This window comes from Haliotis asinina, chromosome 6 (assembly GCF_037392515.1).
Source record: "Haliotis asinina isolate JCU_RB_2024 chromosome 6, JCU_Hal_asi_v2, whole genome shotgun sequence".
Classification (NCBI taxonomy): Eukaryota; Metazoa; Mollusca; class Gastropoda; order Lepetellida; family Haliotidae; genus Haliotis; species Haliotis asinina.
Genome location: NC_090285.1, coordinates 18,771,676 through 18,785,654, shown reverse-complemented (window position 1 = coordinate 18,785,654; position 13,979 = coordinate 18,771,676).

Here is a 13,979-nt window from a genome sequence, read left to right as displayed (position 1 = left end):
ACTAATACAACCACTGCCACTACTGCTGTTACTTCCACTATTACCATTACTGCTAATATCGCTGCTGTTTATACTACTACATCATCCATATCTACCACAACCGGCATTGCTAATACCGTAACTCAATTCATATACCTATCCACAAAATAGCTACAATAGCTCTCAATAGCTAACCGGCCATCCATACATCTACACCATAACTCTAACCAGCCACCATACATCTACAGCATACCTCTAACCAGCCACCATACATCTACACCATACCTCTAACCAGCCACCATACATCTACACCATACCTCTAACCAGCCACCATACATCTACACCTTAACTCTAACCAGCCACCATACATCTACACCTCAACTCTAACCAGCCACCATACATCTACACCTTAACTCTAACCAGCCACCATACATCTACACCATACCTCTAACCAGTCACCATACATCTACACCTTAACTCTAACCAGCCACCATACATCTACACCTCAACTCTAACCAGCCACCATACATCTACACCTTAAACTCTAACCAGTCACCATACATCTACACCTTAACTCTAACCAGCCACCATACATCTACACCTCAACTCTAACCAGCCACCATACATCTACACCTTAACTCTAACCAGTCACCATACATCTACACCTTAACTCTAACCAGCCACCATACATCTACACCTCAACTCTAACCAGCCACCATACATCTACACCTTAACTCTAACCAGTCACCATACATCTACACCTTAACTCTAACCAGCTACCATACATCTACACCTCAACTCTAACCAGCCACCATACATCTACACCTCAACTCTAACCAGCCACCATACATCTACACCTTAACTCTAACCAGCCACCATACATCTACAGCATACCTCTAACCAGCCACCATACATCTACACCTTAACTCTAACAAGCCACCATTTATCTACACCCTAACCCTAGCCAGCCACGATACATCTACACCCTAACCCTAGCCAGTCACCATATCTTAATGTTCTTAGTTCTTAAAGGGATGCCGTTTCTCCAACCAGCCACAACATAGCTACACTCCATCAACTGCCTCTGTTTACCATGTGACCTGTGACGCACAGAAGTACCTATGAGTTATTGTGAGATGACATTAATTGTCCCAGACAGGCTGGCTAAAACATGAGTACTTAACACCTACTTAATGTCAGTCCAAGGTGGGTGTGTCCCTTCACAGGCAGGTGTGACACAATTCCCTGTCAGGAAAACACGACCAACCCCGATAATATCGAAATATCAAGTAAATATATTTACTTTCCCGACGCATGAAACATGCTGAACAATGGGACGATTAACATGCACAAAGATCAGAGTTTGCGAGCAATTGTATTTAATCCATTTCTAAAAAAAAAAAATACAGATCACAATGCGTGCTAACATAATAATTAAATCACCAACTGCATGTGCTTTATACTGACATCTAGTTAGTCTCTGAAATGAACATATCTAAGTAAAAAATAAGTGTTCATAAAATGTAATGATCAGACGCCCAGAGACTTTCTTCATTTTCAGAAACTATGGACATCTAGACTTGCCAGTTATTCTAGACTTAAATGGATAACTTCTTTAATAAAAGTGTTTCAGGGTCTGTATGACAGACTAGTACATAATGTAAATAGCTATGGTTGATCTGCGCGCGAAGGAACGCACACGCACGTGCCCACACACGATACTTGTGACTGTTACGATCGTTCATTTGAGACAACCATATTCGGTTGGTGCATCAAAGGAATCGATACCGAACTGCCACATGAACAGATCTGATCATGTCTAGGCTGATATAAGGTGAAAGAACACAACCTCTGCCATTGACGTCCATCGATACGTCCAGTTTTGCTTCTGTGTCATAGCCATGTACGTCTAATCACAGTACAAGAGTCTGTTCCAAATGAGGGGACGTAACGTTGCTGCAGGATAAAGCATGCCTACTTGATACACGTGCTATAACATACTGTAACAGGCAGCATAGCATCGCAGTATAGCCATGACAACCTGTCAATAAAGACCTCTACCCCATAAAACATGTTTGGAAAGAGATGGAGGGACGCCTACAACAGGACCAGAATCGATCGGGAGCACAAGTTGGGACCATCTTTGGTTGACATGTGCCCATTCTCAATCATGTGGTGCTTTAATGAGCAGCTACCCTGCCAATACCAAAGAAAGGTGGTCATCACGACATTGACACTGGTCACTGACACCGATAACAAGTCGTTACACCATCCGTCTTGAAGGACCAATTTCTAACGATATAATACGCATCAGACCTATGAGACCGTAATCACCCCTGTGTAGCCTAGGGTTTTTTTTAATTGAACATTCTTATTTCCTGCTTCCTCTGTTACAGAAAAGGCAATAGAGCCAGGGGACGCTAGGACCTTTGCAAGAAAAAACTTCACTGGTAACTGGAAAAACAGGATTTTTAAACAAAGCACAAGAACAACAAGAACAACACAAGACACTACAACACACGTTCCTTCACCAATCACCCTACTGCTTGACAGGTATTAGAGGAGCCACGAAAAATTACCCCAATTTGCATGTGTGGGAATGCCCTCCAGAACATTCCATTTGAAATGAGAGGGAAACAGGTTGTCGTCTAAATATTGAAAAGTTCAATTTCCTCGCGCGAATCGAGTCGTGGTGGTGTTTTGCTGAACTAAATCGCTCCACCAGACACGTGTAAAACAGTAGCGGTATTGATTTCACCCCACGGTCAGCAGGTATTGCACGTGATTAATAGTCACTCTACCTGTAGCAACCAAGTGTATTCGTCCAGATTACTTGCCCCGCCTGCTTTTCACAAACGCGTTCACTGCGCTAGCTCATCTAGTACTTGTCAAGCAGTAACAAGTTTAAAAAATCTACAGTACGTTTGTTTAAGTTCATCCAGCCTATGTACATATTTTTTCATAAGGGTGCAAAAAGAAATTATTTAAAAAGTCGTTTAAAATTTGCAAAATCATGATACAACATCCATTTTTTATAAAACTTAACTTGCTCACTTTTACTGAAGGATATATTCATTTCAAAGAAATACCTATCTTGGAAATGTCTGAAATGTTTAAAACCGAGAGCAGTTTTAATACCTTACATTTATACCTACCAAATATGTTGACGCCAAGGTAATGAAGTATGGATATATCGCGAAATCTAAACGTAATGCGTCTCATTCCTCGTCCCTCACATGCTAAAATGAGTTATACACTATGCCAACTGTCTTGGGGGATAGTTACATACAAGACGGTATGACAATTAAATGTAACATATCTGTGCATAGCCTCAGGAATCTAACAGACACTCGTCACGATCAGGGAACGAAAAGGTCGGGAGCACCTTATCCCGTAGCAGATGATCAATTAGAGTCGATTGTTGTTTTACGTGTGTTTAAATGTTTCTCATAAAGCTTTATAGAACATCGAGATTCGTTGTTTCTTTTGTCTGAGCTGGACAGCTAGAGCAGATTTGTGTTTACATCTTCGACTCGTGTCTTGAAAACTTGGCAACACATGGCGCCAGATTTCCCAATGATGTGAAGGAGGAGGTGGGAGCAATTAGAATTATCTCAACATTCATTGCGTCAAAATGCTTCTGTTGGATTCAGGTTTTTGCTTGTCCGAGTTCTTAAAGGGATGCCGTTTGCACTCCATACCGTCATCTAACCATTGGAGATACTGCTACCAGCATAGCTGGCACCCATGGCTATTTCCAACAATGCACGCACCCGAGGTCGCGTTTGAGCTCTGCAGGAACCTGGGGGTACTTCTAACATTGCTCGTATTCGTGGTGGCTTTAAGGATTGCCCACACCAAGAATCTTCTTCAAGCATTGCCCGCACATCGGGGTTCGTTCAAACATGGCCCCCACCTTTGTTCAAGCATTGCACGCACTAGGAGCTTGTGCGGTCATTGCACGCATCAAAGAAATACTTCCTGCACTGCACGCACCTAGGGGTTGTTCAAGCATTGCCCGTACCTAGGTGCTTTTTCAAGCGTTGCCCTCATCTAGAATTTTGTTCAAGCATTAAGCGCACATAGGACCTTGTTCAGGAATTATACGCACATAGGAGCTTTTTAAAGCACTGCCCGTACCTGAGGGCCACTTCCGACAGAAAATACTTAATTTGGTATTTTGAAGAGTGTGTGGCTCGCAATCATGGACGTTCGTATCATTACCACTGCATGTCTAGACCCGCTGGTTCATGCATTGCACGCACCTTGCGACTATTTCCAACACTGGAGGCTCTTCTGAGCTACTTATATATTTCGGTCACCTTGGAACGACTGCAAGAACCTTTGGGCTGACTCAAGCATGGCGAGCACCCAGGGACTACTTCTACTGTTGCAGGCACCTGCATCTGAGGACCACTTCCAACACTGCACGCATCTGAGGACCACTTCCAACACTGCACGCATCTGAGGACCACTTCCAACACTGCACGCACCTGACTACCACTTCCAACACTGCACGCATCTGAGGACCACTTCCAACACTGCACGTATCTGAGGACCACTTCCAACACTGCACGCATCTAGGGGCTACTTCCAACACTGCACGCATCTAGGGGCTACTTCCAAGTCTGCACACATTTAGGGGCTACTTCCAACACTGCACGCATCTAGGGGCTACTTCCAACACTGCACGCATCTAGGGGCTACTTCCAACACCGCACGCATCTAGGGGCTACTTCCAACACTGCACACATCTAAGAGCTACTTCTAACAAAGCCCGAACCTAGGGGCTACTTCCAACACCGCACGCATCTAGGGGCTACTTCTAACAAAGCCCGAACCTAGGGGCTACTTCCAACACTGCACACATCTACTGGCTACTTCCAACACCGCACGCATCTAGGGGCTACTTCCAACACTGCACACATCTAAGAGCTACTTCTAACAAAGCCCGAACCTAGGGGCTACTTCCAACACCGCACGCATCTAGGGGCTACTTCTAACAAAGCCCGAACCTAGGGGCTACTTCCAACACTGCACACATCTACTGGCTACTTCCAACACCGCACGCATCTAGGGGCTACTTCCAACACTGCACACATCTAAGAGCTACTTCTAACAAAGCCCGAACCTAGGGGCTACTTCCAACACCGCACGCATCTAAGAGCTACTTCTAACAAAGCCCGAACCTAGGGGCTACTTCCAACACTGCACACATCTACTGGCTACTTCCAACACTGCACACATCTAGGGGCTACTTCCAACACTGCACACATCTAGGGGCTACTTCCAACACTGCACACATCTAGGGGCTACTTCCAACACTGCACACATCTACTGGCTACTTCCAACACTGCACACATCTAGGGGCTACTTCCAACACTGCACACATCTAGGGGCTACTTCCAAGTCTGCACACATCTAGGGGCTACTTCCAACACTGCACACATCTACTGGCTACTTCCAACACTGCACACATCTAGGGGCTACTTCCAACACTGCACGCATCTAGGGGCTACTTCCAACACTGCACACATCTAGGGGCTACTTCCAACACTGCACACATCTACTGGCTACTTCCAACACTGCACACATCTAGGGGCTACTTCCAAGTCTGCACACATCTAGGGGCTACTTCCAACACTGCACACATCTACTGGCTACTTCCAACACTGCACACATCTAGGGGCTACTTCCAACACTGCACGCATCTAGGGGCTACTTCCAACACTACACACATTTAGGGGCTACTTCTAACTTTGCATGCATCTAGGGGCTACTTCCAACACTGCACGCATCTGAGGACCACTTCCAACACTGCACGCATCTACTGGCTACTTCCAACACTGCACACATCTAGGGGCTACTTCCAACACTGCACGCATCTAGGGGCTACTTCCTACACTGCACACATCTAGGGGCTACTTCCAACACTGCACGCATGTAGGGGCTACTTCCAACACTGCACACATCTAGGGGCTACTTCCAAGTCTGCACACATCTAGGGGCTACTTCCAAGTCTGCACACATCTAGGGGCTACTTCCTACACTGCACACATCTACTGGCTACTTCCAACACTGCACACATCTAGGGGCTACTTCCAACACTGCACGCATGTAGGGGCTACTTCCAACACTACACACATTTAGGGGCTACTTCTAACTTTGCATGCATCTAGGGGCTACTTCCAACACTGCACACATCTAGGGGCTACTTTCAACACTGCACGCATCTACTGGCTACTTCTAACACTGCACACATCTAGGGGCTACTTCCAATACTGCACGCATCTAGGGGCTACTTCCAACACAGCACACATCTAGGGGCTACTTCTAACGTTGCATGCATCTAGGGGCTACTTCTACCATTGCACGCATCTAGGGGATGCTTCCAACATTGCACGTATCTAGAGGCTACTTCGATTATTTCACGCATCAAGGGGCTAAACATAGCGCGCATCAAGGGGCTACTTTCAAGATTGCACGCATCTAGGGGCTACGTCTAACACAGCACGCACCAACGGGCTATTTCTAACACTGCACACATCTAGTGGCTACTTCAAACATTGCACGCATCTAGAGGTTACTTCTAACATTTCAGGCATCTATGGGCTACATCCAACATTGCAGGCAGTTTGGGGCTGTATCTAACAGTGCACGCACCTAGGGGCCATTTCCAACATTGCAGGCACCGAGCGGTTAGGTCATGCTCTGGAACCTAGGAGCTAGGAAATGCATTGCAGGCATACTGGGGCTAGGATTTATGTATTGCACACATGCAGGGAGAGGCCAACTGCGCATTGCACACACCTAGGCGCTAGGTAAAGCCTTGTCGGCACCGATAGGCTAGTGTAGGTACTGCACGCACCTTAGGTGCGTTCAAGCACTGCACTCACCCTGGGGCTTGGTAATGCATTGCACGCAACGAGAGGCTTACCACTGCATTGCACTAGCCTACAGTCACTGCGCGCACCGCGGGGCTAAATCGGCTACTTCCAGCAAAGCATGCACCTGCCCCTAGTGGCTGGTTCTAAGGCACCGCAGGCACCGCAGGCACCGCAGGCACCGCAGGCACCGCAGGCACCGCAGGCACCGCAGGCACCGCAGGCACCACAGGCACCGCAGGCGCCGCAGGCACCGCAGTCGCCGCAGGCGCCGCAGGTGTTACCCCATCATCCTCAACTTTACACGCACCAAGATACTTCTCCAAATGTTGCCCATAGCTTGAGGTTACTCCCATCCCAAATCTGCACGCACCCACAGGCTACTTCTAACATTGCACGCACCCTTGGACTGCTAACATTGAACGTAACCGGGGGCTACTTCCAACACTGCACACTTCTAACATCTAACATTGCACGCACTTCCAACATATCACGCACCTTGGTTACTACCAACATCGCACGCACCAAGAGGTTAGTTTATTGTTTGGAATTAGCCGCAATAATAAACCTTCCCCTTTCACAAACATCCAATTCTAATCATGTATCTGTCGGCAAAATGTCGATAATGATGCGTGAAAAAATGAAAGAAAAAATACAAATATATAATTTCCAAAGACATAGACAACACCACTACTTAGTGATACCCATCTTATCAGCTGCTCATAATTTGATATTTTCAAATCGTCAGAGGAGTGTCTGGCTTGCAATCATGGACGTTTGTATCAGCGCCATTAAGCTGTCTCTGGCGCCGGTAGAATGGTGAGAGAATATAGCTGTGATGTTAGCGTGATTTAAAGTGTAACATAATGTCATTACATTAAGGCAAAGCATGCACGTACACCCTGTGGGTTTAGTCAAGCACTTATGTTCTTACCTCAAGAAGCACTGCTTTGAGGCGTCCCATCAGCTTATATAAGGCATTAACAGACATCTTGGCTGCTTGGCATATGGTACATAATGAGTGAGACAGAGGGAAATATCACCAAGTCAAGGCCGACTGAAATATCTCCAGATGCAACCCAATGCTGCAGAAATGAATTTACCTGTCAATATCATTAGATCAAAGAGAAGGCGATTTGCCGCCCGGGGCTGGAGATGCATGACATTTGATCCGTTGTTCAGATAGATACCTGATACCGGAGATGTTACATGTATGCAGTGCAGATACATACGATGAATTCTTTCAACATAGAAAACAAACAAACAACAAACAAAGACATATGGTATGCATAAATGTTTGTGGGGACGTGTGCATGTGTTTGTTTCTAATGTTCTCCGGACTTCATGTTAAAAAGAATTCATTAAATATACAGTCGAGTATCGTTATCTCGATATTCATGGGATCAAGAAAAAATATCGAGTTATCGGAACTTCGAGACATCCGATCAGGGTACTAGTATATCATCACATACTACTATGTGTTTGTGCGTCGGTATATGCGCGCGTGTATAGTTTACCCTTTTTCGAGCTGACATGTTTGTGCTGTGTGGACACCATTCGATTACTTCATGCACAGAAGATCGTGTGTACTGATATGACACACGTGTCACGTACAGAATTGCAGGAACCTAGGGCGGTGATGTGTGAATATTATTTAATGTCACATTCAACAGTATTTCATGTACACGCCCGTGACCTATAAAAGGTCGAATCTGGTGCAGACAAACCAATGACAGACTGCATGAACAATGACACAATCTTTCCGGACAGGTCAAACACATCTAAACCATTCGTCTCCAGTTTGTCTGAGGGTAAGTGAGCGAGTTTAGTTTTATGTCGCCTATTCCAGCCTTATCACGGCTGTGGACAACAGAAATGGCCATGGGCTTCACACACTGTACTCGTGAAGGGAATCGAACCCAGGTCTTGGGCTTGACGAGCGAACGCTTTAACCGCTATGCTAACCCACCGACCCCAAGCATGTGGAGTTTGGAAACTGCTTTGGCAATGAAGGACCCACCATACTCGCATTGAGCGTTTAAGCCACATTGCTCAATGAGTGGGTTTTATGACGTTTAACGACATTAGTGTCAAATAACGACGTGTCATCTATGACAGACCTGAAAACATTCCAGGCGAAACTGATGTTCGAAGAGTCGATAAAACTTAAAAGATCCCCGATCGCATGATGTGACGCAATTTATCAAATCGAAAACGGCGTTTTTTGACAATTTGCCACCTACACCCTCTACAAAATAAGAACGCGTCCTCTGCCTTCTGTAATTAGATCTCTTGTGTTCATATCTGACTTGTTTGGTCGGTATGTTTGTCCACTGCAAAAAAATACAGGTGCATTGTTTCCCACGAGACCAAGTGGTTTGATCCGAACCTGTCTCTAAAGGATCAAATACACAGCATTATGATTCATGAAATATGACGCCCTCTCGTGGTCGTGAAAAGTTGCACAACGCAAATCGATTTTCTGTCTTTCTTATCCAGTAGCTGCACCCACATTCATGCATACACGATTCATCGAGCCTTTTACATATGATCTGAGACATTTAATCATGGATGTGTTCATTGATGTTATTATCTAATGTTTTTTAGACTGACATCATACGATGAATCTTTCCAAATCTTCAAAACGGCTTACTTTTTGGAGCAGAAAAAGTGCTATTTCATATGGAATACTTCAGATGATATATTAATCAAAGTTTGCTGGGATCACGTGTCGACGAAAACTGAATACACAGTGATGGGATAACCCATTATTTCATAATGAACTAGCAGAGGCTAGTTTTATGCCGCTTACAGTTGTATACCAGAACTTTTAAGGCTCCTTGTTAGGTAGGACTGTGATAGCACTGTATCGATATCTAAACAGTAAATGGTAAAACTTGATCGAATACCAGTTTTAACATGTACGATTTGCTTTACGTTGGCCGTCCTGTTTGGATGTACGTGACAAAACCGCTGCACATGATTACTAGGGAGCACACGATGTGCCACTGAGATCTGCTGCAGCTGAATGCAGTTATGACCCTTAGCTTCAAAAAACGTTGTTTGGTGGGTTTTACCCCGCACTCAGCAGAATTCCAGATGTTTTGTATATAATCGAGTCTGGACCAGACAATCCAGTGATCAACAGCATGAGCATCGATATGCGCAATTGGGAACCGATGACCGATGATCTCCAGATCACTGGAATAGTGGGTGGTGGTGTAGCCAACAGGTCTAAGTGTGCGCTCCTCAAGCTAAAAAACCCGGGTTCGATTCCCCACATAGGTGAAGTCTATTTCCGGTGTGCCCTGTAGTGATATTTCTGGAATATTGATAAAAGCGGCGCAAAACCATAGTCAGTCACCACAACGCAATAACACCTGGTGCTCATCGTACCCAATACGCATGACTCAGCTAGTTCATTATGAGTGAGTGAGTGAGTGAGTGAGTGAGTGAGTGAGTGAGTTTAATTTTACGTCGCACTTAGCAATATTCCAGCTATATGGCGACGGTCTGTAAATAATCAAGTCTGGACCAGACAATCCAGTGATCAACAACATGAGCATCGATTTGCGTAATTGGGAACTGATGGCATGTGTAAACCAAGTCAGCGAGCCTGACCATGGGTTGCTGAAGGCCCATTCTACCCCGGGACCTTCACGGGTTAGTTCATTATGAAAATGAAGCCAACATCACTGGAACACTGTAGCGGCGTAAAACCATACTCACTCATTCACTCACAGCTGGAATACTGCAGCGTTGGACATCACAGAAACCGGTTCCAACTGGTTCTGTTCCCAAGACTCGATTGAAAAAATGCTGATGCACGTGCAACACGTGGTCGGTTGAGGCAATAATTCTTTAGATATTTACCCCAGACCCAATAGACAGGGTGTTCTATTTTGTCTTTCTATTTTAAAGAGCAATCTCAGACGTTGTTATTGTATGGGGCTTTGCCCCGTAGAAACTGGGAATTGCATGGTCCCTGTGCCTGCAGTTTATTTACATAGTAAACATGGCGTGTGTAGCTGGGTCAGGTGTCGGAGACCATATACTTTAAAGCAGTTGCCGGATTCACAAATTTGATGTGAGTGGGTATTGTTTTAGGCCGCTTTGAGCAATATTCAAGCAATATCACCACCGATGGGCTGCATACGTTGTACTCGTGTGAGGAATCGAACCCTGGTCGTTCGGGGCAACCCCAAAATTTGCAAGTGTTGTGAAAATGTGAAATGGTTACTGGCCTCACTGTGTACCATCCTAGCCGGGGAGCGCCAGAAATTGACGTCACACATTGTATCCACGTTGGGAATTGAACCTGGATTTTTGCATGTGACGAGCTAACGCACTAACCACTAACCTACACCGCCGCCTTATTACAATGCGCGTGCATAATAATGAGCGCTACAGCACCTCTGTTGTTCTCGTGATGAACCATTGGTTTACCTTAATACAAGCACAATTTCAAACGAGCGTAGCATTAGCGCTGGAACAATGGGCGTAAAATAATATACGTTCATTCACTCAATGTTCCTAACCCGTGTATCTTACAAACTTACAAAAACTAGACATTCTGTAATCGCCCGTAAAATGTATTTCTTTTTGTTTGTTGTTTAACGCCACATTCACGGCTAAATGGTGGTGGTCTCTAAATAGTCTAATCTGGACGAGACAATCCGGTGATCAGCAGCATGAGCATCGATCTTCGCCATTGAGATAAGATATGACATGCGTAAACCAAGCCTGACCACCTGTTCCGGTTAGTCGCATTTTATGAGTGAGACAGTTAAGCTTTGCAACATTCCACCTATATGGCGGCAAGTATATAATCAAGTCTGTACTAGACATTCTAGTGATCAACAGCATGAGCATCGATCTATGCAACAGATACGTTTACACAGGTGTGGGTTGCTGAAGACCTATTCTAACCCGGGTCTTCAACAGTCCGCCCGTAAGAACACGGGCATGGAAATATTCATACACAAATTATTAAGAAAAACCAACATCATCAGCAGTGGTATCATATTTCCTTGACCCATGACCCCGGGAATATCAATCCTTGAATAAGACAGGCTCTTCGCCATCATACTTTCAAATGTCGTTGTGTTAACAAGTCAACAGCAAACCGTCTGTTTAACTAGCTTCTGTGAACCATTTGTTGGACTGCCAGAGGCCAGGTGAAAACTGAATTCAACCAGGACGTTTGTCAACACAAGTAACCCAACAAAGAGCTAGCTGATAATTTGTCGTACATGACGCTGCGTGTTGGCCAAGGTACAACAGGGACGTGTTTTAAACACGCGTCCGCTTTTTACTGTTTAGATGACAAACCAGGCGTTACATTTCATGTTCATATTTGATTTCCGCTTCGTCAATTCACGCTAACTACGTGTAGTAGCCACATCACATCCTCCTCCTACTATTATTACTACTACTACTACTTTCCTAAGCGACTAGCGACTATGCGTGTCCTAAGAGGCGACTAACAGGATCAGGTGGTCAGGCTCGCTGAATTGGTTGGCATGTCATCGGTTCCCAATTGCGCAGATCAATGCTCATGTTGTTGATCGCTTGATTGTCTGGTCCAGGCTAGATTATTTACAGACCGCCGCCACAAGGCTGGAATACTGCGTAGTGCGGCGTAAAATTAAACACACACACTCACTCTTTTCCCAGATAACTAGCTGGGAAGTCCTCACAACTTCCTATAACGGTAACTGGTTAATGTAACAAACAGACACGTGTCTATGTTAGTAGGTTAATGTAACTATGGGCCAAAAATGAGAAAGCACATTGCGAACGCTAACTTAACAGACGATTTAATCATTGCCTAATTTACCGAAGTGGACGTAAAATTCCTTTGACTACTGAGGCGGTTAACCTGGCTAATAAAAAGCAGACGACATTTAGAACACTTTCAGGGTTCTATCCAGATTTATTAGCTTTATTTGGGAGCAAGGACCAAAGAAATGCATTTCTCAGATAATTGTCACAATACGGACATACATGAACATGCATTTTATGAAGACTTTTTACCTGGACTCTTACGTGGGTTTTAAACCTCAGACCAATGCTAACCTCGACTTGCAGGCAAAGAGGCAGCTAGAAAAAAAGAGGCAACTAACGGATCGGTTGGTCAGACACCCACCATTGCATCCCAAATGCCCAGGATTATGCATCGGTCACCAACTGCCCCTTTCTGTAACCTCCAAGCAGATGCAACCCATGAAGGTCCCGGGGTAGAATAGGCCTTCAGCAACCCATGCTTGCCATAAAACTATGCTTGTCTGTCGTAAGGGGCGACTAACCGGATCAGGTGGTCAGGCTCGCTGAATTGGTTTACACATGTCATCAGTTCCCAATTGCGCAGATCGATGCTCATGTTGTTGATTACTGGATTGTCTGGTCCAGACTTGATTATTTACAGACCGTCGCCATATAGCTGGAATATTGCTGAGTGTGGCGTAAAACTAAACTAAACTCACTCACTCACTCCAAGCACGAATCAGATTGATGCTCACTGGATTCTCTGGTCCAGACTTGATTATTTACAAACCACAGCAGACGACTTATAGTTGTGATATTACTGAATGCAGCGTAAAACAACCAATCAACCAGGAAGGGTAAATATAAGTACCAATATGACATCATACCATCACATGTTAGACAAGGTCAGGGTTGGAACCACCAAATATTTAACTCTCCAGGCATCCACTCGAACCACTATGTCACGGAGGTGGACGGGAATGTGATCAAATTTCAAAGATTAAGAAAACATTTGCTACAGAAAATTAGCATTTCTTTTCATGGTATATATAGGTGAAGGAACAAGAGTTTATGGATGATCAACTTCTTTATTTTCACAATGGCGACGATTCAGTATGGATTCTTATTCTTATTTTCAAGCATATAAGAATCCATACCGAAACGTCGCCATTGTGAAAATAAAGAAGTTGATCATCCATAAAACTTGTTCCTTCACCTTTAGCTCAGCAACTTCTAAAATGCCTCTAAAACAGTTCATGGTGTATATATGTCACATCACATATAGTAATTCACACTATGACACAACACAGATTTCCTCCTACATATTCAAAAGCATCTGCTATTATAGAT